General features: G+C 37.1%; 1 protein-coding gene across 2 annotated transcripts in view; it reads right to left on the minus strand.

Moving 5' to 3' along the window:
- The window catches only part of CTNNA2 (catenin alpha 2), a 1,199,753-nt gene that overhangs the window by 6,976 nt on the left and 1,167,232 nt on the right, over window positions 1-25,545 (minus strand). The gene's annotated exons all lie outside the window — the stretch shown is intronic.

Raw genomic sequence — 25,545 nt, forward strand, 5'->3', positions numbered from 1 at the left:
GGAGCAAGAGGTAAGAAACCATGTTTTGTTTATATTGGTCTTTCCAGTTCTGCATACAGTAAGTATATAATTTATGTCAATTTCTGTCTGATTTTTTCTTCCCTTCACATTTCTTATTTAGTGTTTCTACAGAGAGAGCTAATAGAATGTGGAATGAGATATTAAACCCATATTCTTCCCACAGGTCAAAAAGTCCAATAAATCTACTAAAATTTTTCTCTGCATTATACTTTCAAGATCAAAATCAATATTCTTTTAATAATCTAAGACATAACATCATCAAGAAATATCTTAACTATTCCCTTGACAGCCAAGGCTACTTTCGATTCTGTTAGGTAATTAGCAATCCTTCACCCTTGATAATAATGTTGATCCTCCTGGGGCCAACCAGCAATAAAGCTAATGCAGTTTAGATTTAACAACTGGCTTTAAAAAAACACCCTCACCCCAAATAAAAAAAAAAAAAAAACATTGTCAAAAGTGCAAAGTAATCTGAAAGAGGTGGAGAGAAATGCATTGGATTAACCACATATGACATAGTGAACATCTTAGGATGTTAATTTGTGAGGGTCAGGAATATAATTAGAGAAGAGAATTAGGATTTCACTGTGCTCCACATTAATCCATTTAAAATATGCATGTAGAGATAGAAATATAACCTGGAAATGAATCTATTTCCAAAAAGCTGATTATCTATTACCACAAAATAATGAACCATAAATGGTAGTTCATGCAAATCCCAAGTACAAAGCAATCCGTCCTTGCATTAAAAATAATGCAAATGTCATTGGACTACTGGCTAAGCTAAATTGAATAAAATAAACCAAATAATTTTGAAGGTGATTTTGAAATATAAAAGCCAAGGAGTGATTACCTTGAAAAGCTTAGAGGTGCCTGGGAACGGTAACCTAGTCCCATTTGGGCCTAGGCTCTTTTATTCTAATTTTCTCAAATAATAACTGATAGTGCTAATGACTTTGAGAATGCTAAACTGGGTAGAGTCCATTTTAACCATGTGCAAGATCTTTTAATGGGACTAACATAGTGTTTAACATATAAGAACAAGAAATATTTTAATGGGCCTACACTATACATATTCAGGGCTGGGACAGTGTTTTGAGGGGAGGAAGTTGTGCTGGAAGAATTGATAATAAATTGAAAGTAAATACCCTGAGAAAACTGGAATCTCTCTATTGGAGCTGGCCATTTATTTATATTTAAACAGTTATCTCTCCAAAAGGAGTCACAAACTACCTGTAGGAAAAAAAAGAGAGACTTTGCCACAAGTCAGTTTTGCTGTTAATGAATGGGAGGTTAGAAACCCACAGCATTGCAGCCTATTATCTGCCAAGAAGAACATTTCATGTTTGAAAAATCCATGAGGATTTGAAGAGATATTTGATCCCCTTAGAAACTGTGATACATTTGAAATACCTTGAAATATCTCCCTACATTTTCCAGAGTCTATATCAATAACACTTTTATAAAATGCTAGCAAGTCCAGGGTAATAAATAACTGAAGCAAACAAAGATATGGTGAAAAGGTTCGGCCTAATCACATCTTTCCCCACTTCATGGATGTTTACATGAATACAAAAAAGATTATTCCTGTGTGGTAAACCCTCATTTCAGTGTCCTAGTCTACACACTCTTCCTCATCAAACATCAACAATGAAATAGATTAGCAAAGCTGAAATCCTTCTTGTTAAGACAGTGACAGTGATGAACATAGGGCAGCAATGTGCACTCATCCCTATGGTGTCCATGGCAGGCATTACTAATCAATCACAGCACCTTGCTCCTTGAGAATATGCTCAGTGGCATGAGAAAGGAAACTTCTTTACCTCCCTCCTCCAAGAGGTCATATTTTGAAAAAGTTGTCAAAAACAACTTGATATAGTTTATAACACAGATACTTCTATATTTAAATTGTTTAATACTTTCTGTTTCTGTTACTACCAATCAACCTCGAACAAGTATTTTTTTATTTAAATGATGCAGCATTTAATCTTTTTTCCCATAGCTAACTTTAAGGGACAAACTGTGAATTTGTACTGACACCACAGTATGAGTTGCTAATTAATGAAATAATTAAGCTGAAGACATAAGTATGAACAGAAGTACAAAGCATTTTGGGGATGATTTTAAATCAGAGGGTAAAAATTAGCTGAATATACTAACAAGTATGACGTCTGAAGTGAAAATGACCATCACAGGTATGGCTGTGATGATCGTTAAAACAAAAAATAAACTGCATTAAATCTATTAATATTAGAACATGTACTAATCCTTGATAACTGAAAGCAAGAATACTGTAGGCTAACTCCTGAAGAGTTGGCTTAATCCCAAGGGTGTTCCCATTTGATTACAGGATCTTGAAAAGTAAATGTTTTTCAACTTTAAGTAGTGGCTCAATCACAGCAGAAAGGAGGAGAAAAGGTCTGTTATTTTTTCTGCAGGGATTCCTTGAGTGCTGCCAGGGAGGCAGCTGGTGCTCTCCCAAGGCTGAAGGCCAGTTGTTGGGAAATATGTCTGTAATGGCTCAAGATGAAGTTGGCAAAGGCCTTAGCAGACAAGCACTGCAATCTCAGCCAGGCTTAAAAAAAAAAAGCTCCAGTGTTGCTGAGAAATTTACCAATGGTTCTCAGGTAACTTTCTCAACTGGACATATTTGTGTTTTCCTTTCTAATTCATTGAGGTAGGTAGTACTTCTTAGTCAGTCAGTCCACTGATTAACTGTCTTCATTTGCATTTTTTCAATTATAGGTAAGTAAACCTTGGGGATTCCCATGAAGACTTAATTACAGTCAACAAATTTCTTAAATATGGCTTAGAGCCATGTTTTTCCTCACCATTTAAAGCAGAACAGTTTTTGCTCAACCCCAAACAAGGCATTTTTGCTAACCTTGGAATCCCAAGGAGAAATGGGAGTATTGGGATGTGTTACCCCTTGGAAAGTTATGAACAGGCATCTCTATTCCTCCAGGAAGTCCCCACCTCCCTTTTCTATATTTCTGCCTTCCCATACTGTTCCTTTTCCTACACATCAGGATCTCCTGGCCCAGAGGTTTTCTCTGGGTTGTTTTCACATAACAACAGAAGCATAGGAAATAAATCCAACAAGAGACCATGCGCCAGTGGATGGATATATATATATATATATATATATTACAAACTGGGAGATATTCCTGGGTAGGAATATCTTTATGTCACATACATATTCCATGCATTGATTGTTGATTTTGTCATCTCTGATCATGAGAATCATCGTGTCTTCACCAACCAAGGCTCAGACTTTCAAAGGGCTACAGCTCCTTTTTGCCTTCCGTATGGGGCAGCCAGCTAGCAGAAGGTCACCACATTTGATCTCTTTATTTCCCTCATTCTCCCGCACTATTCTGCATTACCATTACTGGGAGGCAAATTTAAGACAAGCCACTGCCCAAGAATCCAAGAGAAATATGTCTTCACAAAATGAATCAAAGAGCCACCAATGGGCCCAGTACTCTCAGAAATGCTGAACTTTGCATGGTCATGGTATATTTGTTGATAAGTGATAAAGGCCATTTAACACCTTACAAAACAGCTCCTAGGCTCCAGAATACAATGTGCAACTACTAAGTGAAGAATAGATCCAAAGAGTCAAGGACCACAGGTTTGGGTGCTGGTTGATGGAGGGTTGTGCCTGGGAAGGGAGCATAATCTGGAAGCCTGGATTATTCTTCACCATCTGTTCACTCCTCTCCACATTCAATCACTAACAGTTGTATCATGTGGCATTATTCATATGTTGGGGAAACTAAACTCCCATCCAGCCCATAACTCTCTTCTCATCAGGTGTGTGGAAAGAGCTAGTCAAAGCCTCTGTTGCTACCTGAGTCCTGGATGAAGAGAGTAAAGAGCAGCAGAAGAGACCCCGTCCCCAAGGAGTGTTTGCTACCCCTCCTCAGGATTCTAGTACCCTCTTTCCACCCCATTCTTCCAAGTCCTGTACATTCTCTCCCCTCTGGCAATGCGTTCTTACATTTCATGCTCCACTTCCAACTCTTCCTGTTACTCCATCCTGTTTTATCTTTTCCTCTCTTACAGTGAAGAAAAGCTTGGATTTTGGACTTTGGACTCAAAACCTGAGCTCAAACCTGATGGGTCTAATCACTGGCTATGTGATCTTGGGAGAGCTACTTAACCTAGCTCTATCTTTCTCTAAAGTAAAAGTGAAAAAAAGCACTTTCTAGGATTATTAAGTATTAAATGAGATAATACCCTTGAAGCTGAATACCTGGCACATGGAGGCCCTTAGCAAATCATAAGCTTTTATTATTACTGTGATCCACCTTTCCTTAAATCACCATTTGAGTCTTTTTAAAAAGGGTCTTTTTAAAATCATATTTTTCATTTCCACCTCCTCCTCCTCTACTTTCTCCTCTCAAGGTTTCTCCACACCCTCCATCCACCCAATCCAGCATTTTGGACTCACTCTAACCTTCTTCTTACTGAAGCTACTGTCACCTTGGCTTGTTCTCAATGCCTGATTATTACAGTTTTAATGTTGTACTGATAAAGGCATAGAGAAGTTCACAAGGAGAATAGAAAAGCACCGTAAGTTGTATCTTTTGTAGCACTACTGAATCTTTTAGATGGAGGAAAGGAGGGCTCAAGATTCAGTATAAGAAAACATGGGGGATTTATGCATGGCACCCAAAATATCTAAGAACATTTAGGGCTTATAGGGGTTGGAGAAAGACTGGATAGTTGAAAAGTCAAGATGGCTCTAGTAGGAGGTGGAGGGAAGCCAATCTGGTCCTGGAAAGTAATGTTTAAAGATCTTATTTGAGAGGCATCAAAAGAAAGAGTATAAAATATTTTATCCAACCACATATAGGGCCTAACATTTCAAAAATTCAGGCTCTTCAAAAAAAATCATACTCTTTGTTTTGGTTAAGATATTATTTCTAGATATTTCTTATTGAAAAGCATAATAATGTTACCTGGGAAGTTCAACAGCCTAATTAATTCAACTCTTATATTGTCGTCAGAACCCAGCTGAGAGTGTCCTAAGCTACCTCAAACACAGTTCCCTCTTCTGCACATCAAACACTGAAGATCAACCTCCCAAGCCCTGTGCTTCAACTCCATCAAAATACAGTTGGGTTTCCTAGATTTGTTTCCTAAAGTCTTAAATCCATTGTTCTATAAAATGGGCTATTTAAAATTTTTAGCCCATTGGACCTAACACCTGCTGTCTTCAACTGAGATCAGCTTATCTCGTTATCTTAACCCACCAATAGACTCACAGTGTTGAATCTACATATTCTTCAGGGGTGCTTGAAAGTTTCATCCACCCAGCTTCCCAAAACATAAGCATACCAATCTTGCTGCATTTGGTTATATTTTGTTCATATTTATTAACCAAATAAATTAGCAAAGGCCAGGTTTTGAAAATAGACTAACCAAAAAATCCAGGATAATTAAAAGTCAAACTATAAAGAAAGGACATTGCCTAGGCTACAGTCTGGAAAGACCAGGAGGTACCAAGAAGTAAGTTAGGTGCAAAAGAAACAAACAAACAAAACAAAATAAAACAAAAACAGAATGGGTAACCTTTAAACAAGCCATACTTGTCAATGCTTCAAGCCTCTTCCAGAAATGCCTCTTTTAGTGAAGGCAAGGATGGTTCATGTGTGACATACTTGCTACCATTTCTTCATTGGTACCTTTATCAGGCACATCCAGTCAATAACAGTCCTTTGTTCTATTGATCCTAGACAAGATCTCAGAATTCTTCTCAAAACACACTGCAGTCAATCACTAGCAATTGATGAGAGTGAGCAATCAAGGTTAAACCCATTTACCATATCCACTATGGGCCTTCGAACCCTCCCCCCAAAGGCTATGCTTTGATTAACAGGGGTATATTAATATTGTTTCTCCCTCATTAGCATATTGTTCTCCTTGTATAATTCATAAAGAATAATCTCTTAAATATAATGCAGAAAACTAATGTGAAATCTTAGACATATATGTAACTATACAAAATAATTCACTACATCAACCTAAAATTTCAACTCTTCTTTTTTTTTTTTTTTTTTTTTTTTTGCGGTACGCGGGCCTCTCACTGCTGTGGCCTCTCCTGTTGCGGAGCACAGGCTCCGTACGTGCAGGCTCAGCAGCCATGGCTCACGGGCCCAGCCACTCCACCGTATGTGGGATCTTCCCGGACCGGGGCACGTACCCGTGTCCCCTGCGTCGGCAGGTGGACTCTCAACTGCTGTGCCACCAGGGAAGCCCTCAACTCTTCTTTTATTACAGAAATGAGAATAACAACAAAAAGAAATGGATATCATTATTCAAGGGCTCATAAGAGGTCTTCAGTATAATGCATCTTTTAAAGTCAGTAATTTTAATTAAATTAGTTTTAAATTTGAGCAGTTAACCCATGGCTTTTCATAATTGAATACATTTTTCTGCCTACTTTGAAACATTCTTTGAGTAGACATAGAACAATACTCTCCAAATACTTTTCTTTTTTCCTGGCCACTACTTTTCTCATTGTGAGATGTAAACTCACTACCAGTTTCATCACATATTTAATTAATTTCCAAGTGTTCACTGTGTACATTGTCACAGATTCAGGTGAAGTTTTCCTATCTTACTTAGAACACAGTGAGTTGTAAGTACTTAACTTCCATCTGGATCTTACTTCAGGTTCTTGCAAAAGTTCTTACTTTCACAAAGACCGCTCAACATTTAGAGGATAACCTAAGCTTCTTCAGACTTCTCTTAATGACTCTTCCCAACATTCCAGAGACAAGTATGAGCTACCTGCTCTTCCTGTCTTCTTAGTCTCAGTTACTGACAACACAATTCTTCCAACTGTTTAGGTTAAAAACCCAGAATTTTATATTACACCTTGTTCTCTCTGACCCAGCATCCAATCTTCCATCATAGTCTGTCAGCAGCATCTTTGAAATATATCCAATATTTGACCTTTTCTCACCTTCTCCACTATTACCACCATGGCCAAGCCCCAACAGAATCTCTTGTTAGATTGTTTCAATATCTTCCCCTAACTAGTTTCCTTGCTCCTCACTCTTTCCTCCCTTTAACAGGAACCAGAATAGTCCTGTTACATAAACTCAAATAATATTGCTTTTCTTCTCAACATCGTCCAATGGTGTCCCATCTCAATCTGAGTAAAATCCAAGACTATCACAGTGGCCTTCAAGGTCATAAAATCTGGTTACCAATAGTTCTGATTTCTCTGTTGTTCACTCCACTACTACATATTGGTCTCTTGGGGACTTCCCTGCTGGTGCAGTGGTTAAGAATCCACCTGCCAATGCAGGGGACACGGGTTTGAGCCCTGGTCCAGGAAGATCCCACATGACGCAGAGCAACTAAGCTCATGTGCCACAACTATTGAACCTGTGCTCTAGAGCCCATGAGCCACAACTACTGAGCTCACGTGCCACAACTACTGAAGTCCACGTGCCTAGAGCCCATGCTTCACAACAAGGGAAGCCACCACAATAAGCCCGCACACTGCAACAAAGAGTAGCCCCTCTTGCTGCAACTAGAGAAAGCCCGCACACAGCAACAAAGACCCAATGCAGCCATAAATAAATAAATAAATAAAACATTGCTCTCTTGATTATTGCTTAGACAGACCAGTCATGCTTGCCCTTCAGTGCCTTTATACTTTTTTCTTCTGCCTAGAATGCTCTTCCCTCAGATACCTGTAAAGCTTGGTCGCTAAACTCCATCAGATATTTAATCAGATATCAGTATCTCAGTGAAAACTTCTCTTTCCAAATTGCAACTCCATTCCCAGCATTAACTCCTCCTCTTTCCATTTTAGTATTTCTTCATACACTCGTCATCATCTAACAAATATTTTTTTCATGGGTTTATTGTCCCTCACCCCAAGCTATATCCCAAACACCTAAAACAGTGTCTAGCATATGGGTCTTCCATAAATATTTGCTGAATGTTGTTGAATAATTGCAACTTTACAGATGAGGAAGTAAGAGACAACAAAGCTTGTCCAAAGACGGAAAGGTAGGGCACAATGCCTAGTCCAGTACCCAACTCCCCATGTCATCAATCTGTTTATTCTTCCATGGAAGAGTACCCAAAGGCAAAATATTAGCAGGACAGTGGGATTTAGGGACATAATATACAAAGTAAATGTTATCTAGCTACAATACAAGTCTTATGACCTCTTCCCCTCAGTGGTATAGCTTCAGGATCATCCTTTGCTCAGAAAACATCCATAATTCAATTATTTGTGTTTATTACTTTCTGTGTATAAAATACTGGGCTTTCTTTAAGGATCATCTCTCTCATTAACAGTACCAGCGTCTGTGAAGCACTGAGCTATGTTTTCTAGGTATAGTTCTGGGAACTTAATAAATGATCTCTAAGATGTATAAGATAGATACCATCATTCATTCTTTACATAAAAGGAAATAGAGAAAAATTAAGTTCTTCGTGAACTTGGGTTCACAAACTCATATCTGGTAGAACTCAGCTTCAGTTTACCCACGTGACACACTACATGCAATCTTCTTTGACCAGGCAAATCCACCTTAGTGTTTTCCTGCCCTGAACTCTCTATTCCTGGCTATTGGTTCCATTTATCTGGAGCTCAGTATGAATTATGGTGGCTTTTAACTATTCATAAATGTGAATCATGTGACCAAGCAGTAATGAAGTGGATTTTCTTAAGTCATAAAGGAATAAAAGGTCACACCACCTTCCAGTCCTGCAATAACGATTCACATGAGATATGAATTAGGCACATAGTAAGGACTTCATCTTCTACTTACTCGTTTTCTTGCCAGCCACTAAAAAGTCACTTACATTTTCAAAGAAAACTTGATCAAATACAACATCTAATTCTCCTTCCCACTAGCCACCACATATACCACTTGCTATTTACACAAAGTTTATGAAAAAAACTTTTTTATTCTAAATTTCTACAACAAAGCCTTTTACTCAACCACACAATGGGCACCATGATATGATGTAAGGCTGACATAGTTTTTAAGAACACAACATATCTTAGTTGTTACCATCATGTATACTATCTGACTGATACTATATCCTGTATTTCTTGTTCAACTACTAGTCTAAGGGGGACAGGGACAAGCAACATCCTTCAAATGCACAAAGCACAACAGCACAAAGAGAAATTGGCTCTAATCTTGGCTGTGCTAGCTGCTGACTAGGAAAGTTTGGGGTACTCTTGTAACCTCTCTGAGCTTCTGCTTCTTCAGCTGTAAAATGGGGTTATTAATACCAATATATTTTCACCAGTTTTAAAAGTAAACTTTTAAAATTTTAAATAAGTATGTCACTATAAAAGATTATTACATAAGTTCTGGGTACCTTGGGTGAGTCCTTTTAGAATCTTCATCATAATTTATTGGACCACCTGGGTAACTCAGGCCCAAGAAAGTCTGCACAGGGAAGGGTATTCCAATAGACGCCCAGGGTGAGAGTACCATAAGCCTTAACAAGACAAGAACAAGGTGCTTCCAAAATGAGGTAAGCTTTCTTTTCCACCTGACAGTGGGGATGACTAGGGCTGAAATATGGGTGAGGTGGTCTAGTTACAATCTAATTTTTCCCTTTTTTTGGAGAATGCTCAGGAAATGTCATTCTCAAAATAAATGTAACAGAGGAACCTGCTATTGGGGACCCAAAAACTGACTGTGGAGTGCATTCCTAAAAGAAATAAAGATCAGCCAAAAAATAAAGATAAACCATTCTCGTAATATGAGCATCCATGGAGCTATCCTTGGTGATTGCAGCTCAACTCCTGTTACATTTCTTGCTGGCATGAAATAATTAGTTACTTATTTGCTGCTTTGTCTTCAAAGACTTTGTGTGCATGTGAAAGTCTTGTCTTAGAACTAGACTTCTTGCTATTTATGAACAAGTACTTCCTGTCCCTTTATTGTCATGTTCTGGCTAGCACCACATAAGCCACAGTAGGATTGGGTATATACGTCCCCAGTGTTTAGCCAGTTGGGTGATGGATTCTTAGCTCAGGCTGCCTCTTAAACTGATCTGTAAGAGCAGCCTACTGATAAAATTTGACTAATATGTCTCTGTATTGGGTTAATGTACTTTGGATATTTTCCAGATTCAATATATATTGAGCATCCCAGCCAATATTTTACATCACTTAATCTTCACTCTATCCCCCCCCAAAAATGATACATCCCTTTATCCTTACTGTTTGATACATGAGGGAACGGAGGCTTAAAGAAAAGTAACTTGCTAGCTAATAAGACAATTACCAGGAATTTTAAGTGTATGACTTCTGTTCCCAGGTGTAGTGTATTTAATAATATACTGCAGCTCCAATTGTTTTTGAACAAAATAAGAAATAAAGAGCATTTAAGGTGGTTCCCCTGAGAAACTAGAATATGTCCCCTTACAAGTGCCTGCCAGGGCATGGCCTGGTTTGGAACCTTATAATCTGTTTCTCCTGGAGTGAGTACTTTAGGAAAAATACAGCAAAAACACCGGAGGGTTCCCTTCAGTCTAAAACTGGAAATATTATTTCTTTGGTCCAACAAAGAACCTACGGATGGACAACATATTATCTGTTCTCTTGCAAAAGAGGTTGAGCTATACAAGAAACTTTCAAAATCACAGATTAAAGGACAAAGTATCCTCAAAAGACTGGACATGCATAACAGTATTGCAAAAAATCATAGAAAGGATATTAGTGGTTCCTTTGAAAGCAAGCCTCAAATCTATGAAATTGGAAAACTTCTTTGAAAAAAAAAAAAGCACTTTGTAAACTTCCAATGAAATGACAACTTTTAACCAGTGAACAAAGATAAACATTAAAGTGTTGGAGAGAGTCTGATACAGTATCTTGCCCCTACTGAAAATCATACTTAATACTAAGATGAAAGTTTCCTCAAGGCACAATCCCTAACTTGGAGTTCCTGTGAATCTAGCCTTTGAGAAAGTTAAATCACCTCCATATTTATTATAAGATTTAAAGGATACCTCATTATTTCTTTACCTGATACACTAAAAACTGCCATGGTAAATATTTCAAATACACTACAACTACAGCTTTGAAAGAGTGATCTCTGTTTCATCTAGAGTCACCACCTGTTACCTGCTCTCCAACCTTCTCTTTAAAACGAATTAATGCTGAACTATGAAATATATTCAATGTTTACCTATAATTTGCTTGGTTTCAAGGGCTCAGCTAGCACTAATTTCAGCATTGCAGTTACGTATCATAAATATTATCTCAAAAACACTCACATAATTAATTTGAATCTCAAGACCATTGGCCTGATGCATTTCTTAATATTATTTTTAAAGGAAAAAATATAAATTATCACTTTGTTTTTCTTCCTTATTTTTAAAAAGGTACTTATTATCTATTTCATCATACAAGGATTAAAAAGTATACAGAGAGAATAAAGTAATATGTGAAAATGTTTTGTTTAACAAAAAAAGGTGTTATAAAAACAATTGATTTGGGCTTCCCTGGTGGCGCAGTGGTTGAGAGTCCTCCTGCCAATGCAGGGGACACGGGTTTGTGCCCCAGTCCGGGACGATCCCACATGCCACGGAGCGGCTGGGTCCGTGAGCCATGGCCACTGAGCCTGCGCGTCTGGAGCCTGTGCTCCGCAACGGGAGAGGCCATAACAGTGAGAAAAGCCTGCGTACCGCTAAAAAAAAAAAAAAAAAAAAAAAAAAATTGAATTGTTTTAAACTCAATACCCTTGTTTGTAAAAAGCAAGAAACTGAAGTAAATTCACTTAACTTTCTTTTAAACACATTCTTATCAGAGCCCTGAATTGCCTTTGAGAGTAGAAATGCCTGTATCTCTAAGACAGGAATATTTGGGGGTAACCAACAAGGAAGATGGATGGAGATCTTAAAAAGATGTATGAAGTTTATGGCCAGAGGATGACCGTGATGGGTTCTCAGGAGTCTCGCTTCTAGAAAAATGCACACCCACACCCCGATGCCAGGCTACGAATGGGCATTTGGCAGATGAATCTGGAACCATTGTATCTTCCATCTTCCACCCTTCCAGAGGGAAGAAATAAAAGGCTCCATTTCAAATAGTATGTATATTCTAGGTGAAAAATCGAGATTTCAACCAGATCTATGGTGCTCATCTGGGGCAATTTCCCCACTACAGGCATCTAGTGGGGAAATGCCAGTGATCTTGCCAAACATACTATACAGTGAACAACCACAACAACTTCTCACAACTGAGAATTATTTAGACTAAGCTAGAATGAAATAGCCTAATGAGACAAGCCATGAGGTCTAAGAAAGGGTCAAAACTGACTTAAAGCCCTGGGAAGCTCTCACCATAGCCTCACTCCTCCCTCCTTCCTAGACCAGAAGTTTTCAAAGTGTGATCCATGAGTATCTGCATCCAGAACGTTTAGAAATAGAATACAGATTCCTGATCTCAGGCGTGAGCTTCAGAACTGTGAAGGGAAAGCCTAGGAATCTCCATTTTTATTTGCTACCCATGTGATTCTTCTACAGATTGAAATATAAGAATCATTACTTCACTTCTCTGTTGAAGTCATTCCCTTCTGTATTTTCAGCTATCACCTCTCTGTAGTGATTCCTTCAGGACTCTCAATGACAAAAAATTGCAATTTCTATGAGGGCAGAGACTTTGGCTGATTCTTCACTATTGTATATCCAGTGGCTTGATTGGTAGACATGATGAAAGAGGGCAAGAGGGCACCTACATCATCAAAAAGACCATCATCTTTGGGAAGAGACAAGGTAATGAAAAATAAAGTTAGCTACCGATTTATTCGGTACTTCTACATTCTGGGCCTTGTACTAGATCTGTGGCACACATTAACACTAAAAACAATGCAACAAAGTACATACTAATGTAATTTTCACTTTACAGTTGAGAAAAATGGGGCTCAGCTGGATCAAGCAACTACCAGAAGTCAGAATTCAGTTTGTGTGCCACTGAATGGAGAGTATAGACGGGTAAGAACTGCCACTCCATGCCCAATTCTTCCCATTTTTTTCAGATTTGTCATATGATATACATAGACATAATTTGGGTAGGAGTACAGATGTTCCTGGGAAATATTTTAAAGGGTGTTAACACAGCTAGGAAGCACATCATTTTGCCCTCTCACCTCTTTTCTTCTTCTTGTATGGGATATGGGAAGATGCAGCACTAGCAGTCAACTTGGACCAAAAGATGAACTTGAGAACAGAAGCCTCCACTGCTCCTCAAGTGGAGCAGAGCATAAAGTCAGAAGGAGTCTGGGTCCTTGATGACTCTGAGATTACTATACCAGCCCTGAACCACCTGTAGACTTATTCTATGTGAAAGAGAAATAAATATTTGATGTTTTATCATATGTAGCTAAATCTAAATTTAATTAAAATACATGAATTATAAATACTATTATTGGGCATTAATAATTTAGGATACTTAATTAAAAAGTCATATTTCACATCTAAATATAATTAGCATTTTAATATAACATAACCTTCATGTGGGAGGGCAAATGAAACAAGCCATGTCACTTTAGCCCTTATTTTAAGTTCCATTTTTAAAATAAATGATTAATTTGATTAATTCAGCTGTTTTGAAAGAAATTCTATATGTTTCCATACCATAATCTTTTTTTTTTGTTAGTCTACTTAAAGTACTAGGAAATATAACAAAATAAATTTCAAAAATTAAGTTAACTAAAAAAATTAATTACTTGATTTTGGGCCCTAAATCTTAGGTAGACAATGCACTTTGAAATCCAGTATTTAAAATAAACTCAGGTGTTTTCATGTGGGAATAAATGAATGCAAGCATGAATGAATGATAGACTTAAGAATCATTTACTAGGATTTTTCAGTGTGATAACTTACTACAATGGAAAAAGGTATGGCCAAGAAGCTATCCTATTAGGCACACATTATGTGCTCATTGTGCAAGAAATCAGGGAAAAAATTAAGAACATTCAAACACATTCCCTATCCTTATGGAGCTCACAGACTAGCTAGGGATATATATATATATATATATATATATATATAAAATTAAATAAATTCCTACACTGCATTCCATATCAGGAATGATAGAAAACACGTCACACTGTGGGAGAATATCAAGAGAGTCTTCCTGGAAGCACTACAGTATATCAACTACTAACTTTGTAACCTCCAGGAAGTTACTTAAATTCTCCAAACCTCGTTTTCCTAATATTTTTAATGGGGATGACAGTATCTCTTCCACAGAATGATTTTGAAAACACATTGCAGAGTGCATTTCAAATGCTTAGCACAGTGCATGGAACATACTAAGCCCTCAATGTATCTTAGTTTAATAATAATTGAGGTATTTACTACATGCAATCGTCCTGTTGTCCCTCTAAGTGGTATTACTATTCCAATTTTTAAATCAAAAGCAAAAGCTCAGAGATTAGCAATGTTACCCAATATCTCCCAGATGATAAAAGACAGACTTGGTTTCCAAATTCACATCAAATAGCAATACCTTGCTTATAATTTTAACATCTACCTTAAGAGAACATGATATATTTTTTTAACAACTTTATTGGAGTATAATTGCTTTACAATGCTGTGCTATTTTCTGCCCAATAACAAAGTGAAACAGATATATGTATACATATATCCCCATAACCCCTCCTTCTTGCATCTCCTTCCCACACTCCCTATCCCACCCCTCTAGGTGGTCAGAAAGCACCGAGCTGATCTCCCTGTGCTATACAGCTGCTTCCCACTAGCTATCTATTTTACATTTGGTAGTGTATATATGTCAGTGCTACTCTCTCACTTCAACCCAGCTTACCCTTCGCCCTCCCTGTGTCCTCAAGTCTATTCTCTTTGTCTGTGTCTTTATTCCTGTCCTGCCCCTAGGTTCATCAGAACCATGTTTTTTTTTAGATACCATATATATGTGTTAGCATACAGTATTTGTTTTTCTCTTTCTGACTTACTTCACTCTGTATGACAGACTCTAGGTCTATCCACCTCACTAAAAATAACTCAATTTCATTTCTTTTTATGGCTTAGTAATATTCCATTGTATATATGTGCCACATCTTCTTTAGCCATTCATCCGTCAATGAACATTTAGGTTGCTTCCATGTCCTGGCTATTGTAAATAGTGCTGCAATGAACATTGTGATACATGTCTCTTTTTGAATTATGGTTTTCTCAGGGTATATGCCCAGTAGTGGGAGTGCTGGGTCATATGGTAGTTCTATTTTTAGTTTTTTAAGGAATCTCCATACTGTTATCCATAGTGGCTGTATCAATTTACATTCCCATCAAAAGGGCAAGAGGGTTCCCTTTTCTCAACACCCTGTCCAGCATTTACTGTTTCTAGATTTTTTGATGATGGCCGTTCTGATCGGGGTAGGGGGTACCTCACTGTAGTTTTGATGTGCATTTCTCTAATAATTAGTGATGTTGACCATCCTTTCATGTGTTTCTTGGCAATCTGTATATCTTCTTTGGAGAAATGTCTATTTAGGTCTTCTGCCCATTTTTGACTGGGTTGTTTGCTTTTTGATATTGACCCGTATGAGCTGCTTATATATTCTGAAAATTAATCCTTTGTCAATTGCTTTGTTTGCAAATATTTTCTCCCATTCTGAGGGTTGTCTTTTTGTCTTGTTTATGGTTTCCTTTGCTGTGGAAATGCTTTCATTAGGTCCCATTTTTTTATTTTTGTTTTTATATCCATTTCTCTAGGATGTGGGTCGAAAAGGATATTGCTGTGATTTATGTGATTTATGTCATAGCCTATGTTTTCCCCTAAGAGTTTTATAGTGTGCAACCTTACATTTAGGTCTTTAATACATTTTGAGCATATTTTTGTACACGGTGTTAAGGAGTGTTTTAATTTCATTCTTTTACATGTAGCTGTCCAGTTTTTGCAGCACCATTTGCTGAAGAGGCTGTCTTTTCTCCATGGTATATTCTTGCCTCCTTTATCAAAGGTAAGGTGACCATATGTGCATGGATTTATCTCTGGGGTTTCTATCCTGTTCCATTGATCTATATTTCTGTTTTTGTGCCAGTACCATACTGTCTTGATTACTGTAGTTTTGGAATATTGTCTGAAGCCAGGGAGCCTGATTCCTCCAGCTCCCTTTCTCTTTCTCAAGATTGTTTTGGCTATTGGGGGGTCTTATGTGTTTCCATACAAATTGTGCAATTTTTTGTTCTAGTTCTGTGAAAAATGCCATTGGTAGTTTGATAGGGATTGCATTGAATCTGTAGATTTCTTTAGGTAGTATAGTCATATTCACAATGTTGATTCTTCCAATCCAAGAACATGGTATATCTCTCCATCTGTTTGCATTATTATAATTTCTTTCATCAGTGTCTTATAGCTTTCTCTATACAGGTTTTTGTCTCCTTATGTAGGTTTATTCCTAGGTATTTTATTCTTTTTGTTGCAATGGTAAATGGAATTTGTTTCCTTAATTTCTCTTTCTGATTTTTCATTGTTAGTGTAAAGGAATGTAAGAGGTTTCTATGCATTAATTTTGTATCCTGCTACTTTACCACATTCATTGATTAGCTCTAGTAGTTTTCTGGTAGCATCTTTAGGATTCTCTATGTATACTATCATGTCATCTGCAAACAGTGAAAGTTTTACTTCTTCTTTTCCAATTTGGATTCCTTTTATTTCTTTTTCTTCTCTGATTGTTGTGGCTAAAACTTCCAAAACTATGTGAATAATAGTGGTGAGAGTGGGCAACCTTGTCTCTTGCCTGATCTTAGAGGAAATGGTTTCAGTTTTTAACCAATTGGAACAATGTTGGCTGTGGGTTAGTCATATATGGCCTTTATTATGTTGAGGTATGTTCCCTCTATGCTTACTTTCTGGAGTATTTTTATCATAAATGGGTGTTGAATTTTGCTGAAAGCTTTTTCTGCATCTATTGAGATGATCATATGGGTTTTATCCTTCAATTTGTTAATATGGTGTATCACACTGATTGATTTGCATATATTGAAGAATCCTTGCATCCCTGGGATAAACCCCACCTGATTATGCTGTATGATCCTTTTAATGTGCTGTTGGATTCTGTTTGCTAGTATTCTGTTGAGGATTTTTGCATCTATGTTCACCAGTGATATTGGCCTGTAGTTTTCTTTCTTTGTGCTGTCTTTGTCTGATTTTGGTATCAGGGTGATGGTGGCCTCATATAATGAGTTTGGGAGTGTTCCAGTCTCTGTTATATTTTGAAAGAGCGTGAGAAGCATAGGTGTTAGCTCTTCTCTAAATGTTTGATAGAATTCACATGTGAAGCCATCTTGTCCTGGGCTTTTATTTGTTGGAAGATTTTTAATCATAGTTTCAATTTCAGTGCTTCTGATTGGTCTGTTTATATTTTTTATTTCTTCCTGGTTCAGACTCAGAAGGTCATGCTTTTCTAAGAATTTGTCCATTTCTTCCAGGTTGTCCATTTTATTGGCATAGAGTTGCTTGTAGTAATCTCTCATGATCTTTTGTATTTCTGCAGTGTCAGTAGTTACTTCTCCTTCTTCACTTCTAATTCTGTTGATTTGAGTCTTCTCCCTTCTTTTCTTGATGAGTCTGGCTAATGGTTTATCAATTTTGTTTATCTTCTCAAAGAACCAGCTTTTAGTTTTATTGATCTCCGCTATTGTTTCCTTCATTTCTTTTTCATTTACTTCTGATCTGATCTTTATGATTTCTTTTCTTCTGCTAACTTTGGGTTTTTTTGTTCTTTCTCTAATTTCTTTAGGTGTAAGTTTATGTTGTTCATTTCAGATTTTTCTTGTTTCTTGAGGTAGGATTGTATTGCTATATACTTCCCTCTTAGAACCGCTTTTGCTGCATCCCATAGGTTTTGGGTCATTGTGTTTTCATTTCCTCTTTGTTTTTTTCAGTGATCTCTTGGTTATTTAGCATCGTATTGTTCAGCCTCCATGCATTTGTATTTATTTTATTTATTTTTTCTGTAATTGATATCTAGTCTCATAATGTTGTGGTTAGAAAATATACTTCATATGATTTCAATTTTCTTAAATTTACCAAGGCTTGATTTGTGACCCAAGGTATGATCTATCCTGGAGAATGTTCCATGAGCACTTGAGAAGATAGTGTATTCTGTTGGTTTTGGATGGAATGTCCTATAAATATCCATTAAGTCCATCTTGTTTAATGTGTCATTTAAAGCTTGTGTTTCCTTATTTATTTTCATTTTGGATGATCTGTCCATTGGTGAAAGTGCAGTGTTAAAGTCCCCTACTATTATTGTGTTACCGTTGATTTCCCCTTTTATGGCTGTTAGCATTTGCCTTATGTGTTGAAGTACTCCTATGTTGGGTGCATAAATATTTACAACTGTTATATCTTCTTTTTGGATTGATCCCTTGATCATTATGTAGTGACCTTCTTTGTCTCTTGTAATAGTCTTTATTTTAAAGTCTATTTTGTCTGATATGAGAATTGCTACTCCAGCTTTCTTTGGATTTCCATTTGTTTGGAATATCTTGTTCCATCCCCTCACTTTCAGTCTGTATCTGTCCCTAGATCTGAAGTGAGTCTCTTGTAGACAGCATATATACGGGTCTTGATTTTGTATCCATTCCACCAGTCTATGTCTTTTGGTTGGAGCATTTAATCCATTTACATTTAAGGTAATTGTCAATAGTATGTTCCTGTTACCATTTTCTTAATTGGTTTGTTTTGTTTTTGTAGCTCTTTTCCTTCTCTTGTGTTACCTGCCTAAAAGGAGTTCCTTTAACATTTGTTGTAAAGCTGGTTTTGTGGTGATGAATTCTCTTAGCTTTTCCTCATCTGTAAAGGTTTTAATTTCACCATCAAATCTGAATGAGATCCTTGCTGGGTAGAGTAATGTTGATTGTAGCTTTTTCCCTTTCATCACTTTAAAGATGTTGTGCCACTCCCTTCTAGCTTGCAGAGTTTCTGCTGAAAAGTCAGCTCTTAACCTTATGGGGATTCTCTTTTATGTTATTTGTTGCTTTTCCTTTGCTATGTTTAATATTTTTTCTTTGTATTTAATTTTTGATAGTGTGGTTAATATGTGTCTTGTCATGTTTCTCTTTGGATTTATCCTGTATGGGACTCTCCGGTCTTGCTGCACTTGATTATTTCCTTTCCCATGTCAGGGAAATTTTCAACTATAATCTCTTCAAATATTTTCTCAGACCCTTTCTTTTTCTCTTCTTCTTCTGGGATCCCCATAATTCAAATGTTGGTGTGTTTAATGTTGTCCCAGAGGTATCTGAGACTGACTTAATTCTTTTCATTCTTTTTTTTTTTTTTTTTATTCTGCTCTGCAGTAGTTATTTCCACTATTTTATCTTCCAGGTCACATATCCGTTCTTCTGTCTCCATAATTCTACTATTGATTCCTTCTAGAGAATTTTTAAATTCATTTATTGTGTTGTTAATTATTTTTTGTTTGCTCTTTAATTCTTTTAAGTCCTTGTTAAACGTTTCTTGTATTTTCTCCATTCTATTTCCAAGATTTTGGAACCCTTTTACTATTATTACTCTGAATTCTTTTTCAGGTAGACTGCCTATTTCCTCTTCATTTTTTTTTGGTCTGGTGGGTTTTTACCTTGCTCCTACATCTGCTGTGCATTCATAGTTTCTGTTGTTTTTGGTGTCTACCCCCAGTGGGTGAGGTTGGTTCAGTGGCTTGTGTAGACTTCCTGGTGGAGGGGACTGGTGCCTGTGTTCTGGTGGTTGGGGCTGGATCTTGTCTTTCTGGTGGACAGGACTGCATCTGGTGGTGTGTTTTGGGGTGTCTGTGAACTTATTATGATTTTAGTCAGCCTCTCTGCTAATGGGTGGGGTTGTGTTCCTGTCTTGCTAGTTGTTTGGCATGGGGCATCCAGCACTGGAGCTTGCTGGCCCTTGGGTTCACCTGGGTCTTAGCGTTGTGATGGAGCTCTCTGGGAGAGCTCTTACCAATTGATATTATGTGGGGCTGGGAGGTTTCTGTGGTCCAGTGTCCTGAACTTGGCTCTCCCATCTCAGAGGCTTAGGCCTGACACTAGTCCGGAGCACCAAGACCTGTCAGCCACATGGTCTGGTCACTCCAATGGATTCTCATCATCCTTGGGAGAACATGATATTCTATAACTTATTTTTTCAGATCTCTGACATCAAAACCATGTGGCTGTCACTGTTCTCTGACTTGGTTTTTACCCAGGTAAAATGCTAGGCCTTAAGGTAAATAATTTTGTGTGGCAGATTTCTAAGGACTACCCAAGGTTATGTTTGGCTGGGTTGGTGTAATAAAGGCCCAATGACAGAGCTACATGTGATTGGTTTAAAAAATTCTGTAAGAATTTAAAAAGTCATTTTTTTCTTTTAAATCAACATGCTGAAACTAATTTGCTCAATTAATGGCAGGCACTGGCATCCTACCAATTAACTGCTTCTAAAATGTGACAGTATCACCAGCTCTACCAAAGCAGTTATTGCTATTACCTGCAGAGAGATGTATATGAAGAAAAAACAAGATTCCCTATCATTTCTCAACTTATAAACAATGAAATTCTCAAATTAAAAAATAGAGAAGATTCTGGCAATCTGGAAGAGAACTGTATGCAAAGCGATTAGAGGGTTAAATCCAGAACTGACCCTCCTTGCTGTGATAAGAGGGCCACCTTCTTCCAGAGCAGAGTTCATTCTCATGTCTTAGTCAAATGTAAAATACCTCTCTAGTGCCTCCCTCTTCTTTGAACATTTGTATAGCTCTCTACACAGACTGGTGGTTGTAGGATAATGACTGTTGTCCATAAAGAAAAAAATATATATATATATATAAAATGAGCACTTCTAAAAGATTTTTTATTGAAATAGTTATGGTATTAATATTTTTCAACATAGACCATAGACCCTACATTGGCTTGAAAGCTTGATTTTTCTCATCACAATGGGAATATATACATATATAATTTTTTTAATGAGTTCACCTAATTAATATTAAAAAGCAGTCAAATAGCTCTACCAAAGAATACCAAGCAGAAATAAATATTGCTCTGCACTGTTGTCTCTGTCCCTTCTCTTGACACGAGTTGGGAGCTATAGAACAACTTAGCTCTGAACTTGATTAACTCCTTGCATTAGACCATGATGATGAAAGAACTAGATGGTCCCTTAAGTGTTTATAGTTGCTTGTCTTTTCTTCAAGCTATATTTAATAGCATCATTTAGTAATTATTTAAACTTAAAACCCACCATTCTTAGAAAGTGTCTTTTTACACCTAACAGAAATTTAAACCAACTTTCTCAGGAACATTCTTATCTTACCTTTATCCTATTTTCCCAAATCTTTTATTCTTAATATTTTAATTCTATTTTTTTTTTATTCTTCTTCCAAGAACATAGAAACCATGAGTCAATTCTGTTGCCTTGTAGAGATTCTGAAACTTTGGTGTGAAAATGGATCACCTGGCATGTCGAAGGTGGGGTTAAGTACAGTTTCCAAAAACCTACATAATCCCTACAGTCCTGATTCAAGGAGTCTGCAGCCTGGTCCAGGATTCTGCACTTTAACAGTCTCCTCCCACCTCTTTCTGCATTTGGCATGCAGATGATCCTCTGACCATTTTGAGAGACACTCACTAAAACGAGACTAGGTCATAAAATTTTCTTTCATATCCAGTGCCCACCTATCTTTCTTATTTCACCTTTGATTCTTCTCCATCTTTCCACCCACCTCTGACATTTTCATGTCTGGTCAGCATAGAATACATCTACACCTCAATATTATGGACATTCTGTACCTCTTCTGGGATAATCATTTCTCTCCTCCTCTACTTTAAGCTCCTATCCATTTATCTGGGAAGACTCAAAGGTATTGTCCCATTTATGAAGCTTCCTCTTCCCCTTCTCTACAGGAATGCCCATATCACTTTGTATATATTTCTGTGAGAGTGATTATTATAATCTATTACATTTACTGATTATGTGTCTGTTTTCCATTGCTACTTCCATGTCCATCCATAAGACAGTGACTATCACATGTTATTTACTCAATAAATATTTGTTGAATTATAAATCCAACTGAACTTCTATTTCTAAAATTACCCCTAGGGACATTTCGGGGGAGGAGGAGAAGAGTTGCCATCCTTGTTGTTGTTCTCTTGGGACAAACCTAATTGTAATATCTTTAATTTCCTTTAATAGGCTAGATTGTTCCACAAAAATTTATGGAAGTTCTACTTCAACTTTTTGGGGAAAATTAGTTCTAAGAGAACATTCCTTGCTTTGTAAAACTGACCTTGATCATACTACTTCATTATTCCCATATAGACAATTTAGCTTTTGAAAGTGATTTCCTGAGATAATATATTCTAGAAATTATTTTTTATGTCATGATAGAAAATTACAAAACGTTCACTGGATGATGTAAACCAAGTCATTAGAATCTGGGATAGGTAATAAAGCAGGTCTACTCACAGAATTTCTGTCTGTTAGAAAGGCCAAAGTAGTAACTTGGAAGGAACTTGGATGGCAAGAAATACAAAAACAGTGCCCTCTAAGTGATACAAAGTATACACTGAAAATCATCTATGAATCTCCAGCAACAGAGAGGCTTTCAAACCTAAGTGTGCTTTGTCGAAGTGCATAAGTCATGCCCAAATCCAAGTGTATTAGGGAAAGAGACTTGCATAATCATTGTCTCTTTGAGAGCAGAGTCTGACATGATCCCTATTCAGTGCAAGAAACTTCCATTTGCTTTGGAAAATCACCCTGGTTACATGGATTCTCATTAGCTTATGGGCATTTCCATGACCATCCTATGTTTCTAAACCTGTCAGTGATAATCCCTTTGATTGTCCAAATGATAATCCATTTCCACCTTTTTCAGAAAACCACAATGTCCCAGAGCTAGAACCTCCTTCTGTCCATAATTCCTTCCTTTTTTTAAAATTTCTTTTTCTCAGTCATGGCTGTGAGTGATCATGTGACCTCTTGTGTAACTAAGAAAATAGCTGCCTGATTATATTTTAATAATCATTGCAAGTCAGTCACTTGCCACCTCCTCTTCATATATTATAAAGTCAAAATATAATTAAGAGTAGGGGGCTCTGGGAAGGTATGGGGCTGGACTCTTAGCAAAGACTTTTGATTTCAATATGTGGCATTTCTAAACACAAGATAGCCTCTGCAAGATTTACAATCCTGTGAGCTTGCTGACCTGCCCTCATTATGTACACACAAACAACACAAATCTAAACCATTCTGTTCAAAGTTAGTTGAAGGTCTCAGCTTCTCACAAAGCCTTCCCAGTACAATCCAGTCTACTCCAGACCACTCTGACACTTACTGTCTTCACTTTTAAGTTGTCACTTGACATGTGTCCAGACTCCCAAAAAGGTTGCACATTCCTCAAGAGTAGGAGCCAGGGCTTACATGTCTTTTATCCTTCATAGCACATAGCTCAGTAACCACCAATTACCTACTCATTGAACTCTTCCCAACAGCACAAGGGAATTCCTGCAATACTGCATAAGTAATTTTGAATTTGAGAGTCCCAATGAGGCCTAGCTCCCTCTATTACCTAGTGGATGAGGATATTTTCTTTATCTCAAATAATCAGAATAACATAAAATTATGGAGTTAAAAAACAAATCAGTCTTCCAAATCAACACACAGCTAATCATCATGGGCTTGATATTGTCAGCTTAGAACAGGACCCACTAACATCATTAACCAAATACTACATCAGATACAGAGTACATTTTAAGACTAGTTTGGACTGAAATTTTCTTTCTAGTTTGAAAAACTAACTGTATGTCATCTACAAAAATTAGATCTCATCATACAATCTTTTTTCGCCATAAACCAGTTCTTCAAAAATATATCATTTTATGATAGAATTTTAGAGCAGGATTACTTTAGAATATATCCTTTAAATCATCTATCATCATTTTAGAGATGAGAAAACTGAGACCCAAGAGATCTAAGTAATTTACTTTGAGTTACCTAATTAGCCACTGACAGAAATACGACTAGTGCACCAGTGTTCAGACCCCAGATTAAGCAACTTCTGTTTTATCTCACTCTTTTGTTTGGAGCACAATATATGTATGTATTTTAAATTATAATTCAAATACATACAAAATGGATATAAAAACACTGAACACCACTATAAATGAAACATGCACATGAGGGTATACAAGTGCATGCACAATGCATTCCATGATAGATTCTCTGAATTTGCACAAGCGCACAACACAACCATTCTTAACTCACGAAGTTTAAAGATGATTGTATTCCAAGGGTTTGTATAATATGAGCATTTCTTACCTGGCAGCTGTACGAGGGGTTGACAAAAGACATTAAAAACTTGAGCTATGATTAGATATCAGATTTTTCTGGCACTGAAGGTTAACTTCTACCTGGGTTTCCGGGGTCTAGCACTTTTAATGGAAGGTAGGCCAGAGATTGGAGAGGGATCACCCAACGTATGAGACTTTGGCATTGTTACCCACATTGCAATATTAAGTTGACTGCAGGTGATTATCACCTAAATCTTCCTATGGGCCAGTTATGACTCTATTTCTCCTTATTGTGCCTGAAATCTCTACCGTTACAGTCGCTTCTTTAGGTTAGAAAGCTTAGGTGGGAAAATAACTTCAGCAGTCATGATACCACTCTACCCCAGGTAATGAAAAGAGGGAGAGCCCTTGTGGGGGAAGGATAGAGGCTCTACACGTAACAGAAGAGCTACTGATGAGAAAGGACTCCTCCTTATGGTGTCCAAGAATTTTAAATTTGGGGGCAAATCTAAACAGCATTGACTATATGAGGTTTGGTCCCTTCACTGAGCTTAAGATCTAGCAAGGAGGTAAAACATAAACAATTTAATACAATCCTCTTGAGTAGAAAAGTTTGTGTGGAGTATACAGACTGAGATACAAGTAGCATTTCTCTTTCTGAACATTAATAGATAATGTAATCTAATATATGCTCCATGTGCATAATCTAAAGGCCATTAAAACATTTGAACATTGGGAAATAAAAGGACTCCTCCTTTTAAAGTACCCCAGTTCTACAATACCAATATCCATACATACCTAGTTAACTAGGGATTTGAAAAAATGAATGATATCCACTTAACACATTTCATAATACCTATAATTCAAACTAGGATACTTTTAATCCCACCCCATGAAAAGTAACGAGCCTCACATTCTGATGGTCAAACCTTTTTAAAAACACCCACCCTGATGCTTCGACATCCCTTAAAGATGTAACCATCTCCATGAACCTTCTTTCCCCTCTAATAAAAAAGTTGACATTTTAACCATTTTAATAGGTACCCAGGAGAGAACAAGGAAAATGAAGGAACACGCTCACTCCAGTTGATCTTTTCCTTCTAAATACTATGGCATATAAAAGAAGTAATCAGTAATAATAGAAACCCAAATGAAACAAAAAACAGTGGTTTTTCACAGCTCTTTACCAAGAAATCCTATAAAACAGCATCATTGTTATGACATGCAACA

This window comes from Stenella coeruleoalba, assembly GCF_951394435.1.
Source record: "Stenella coeruleoalba genome assembly, chromosome: 13".
Classification (NCBI taxonomy): domain Eukaryota; kingdom Metazoa; phylum Chordata; class Mammalia; order Artiodactyla; family Delphinidae; genus Stenella; species Stenella coeruleoalba.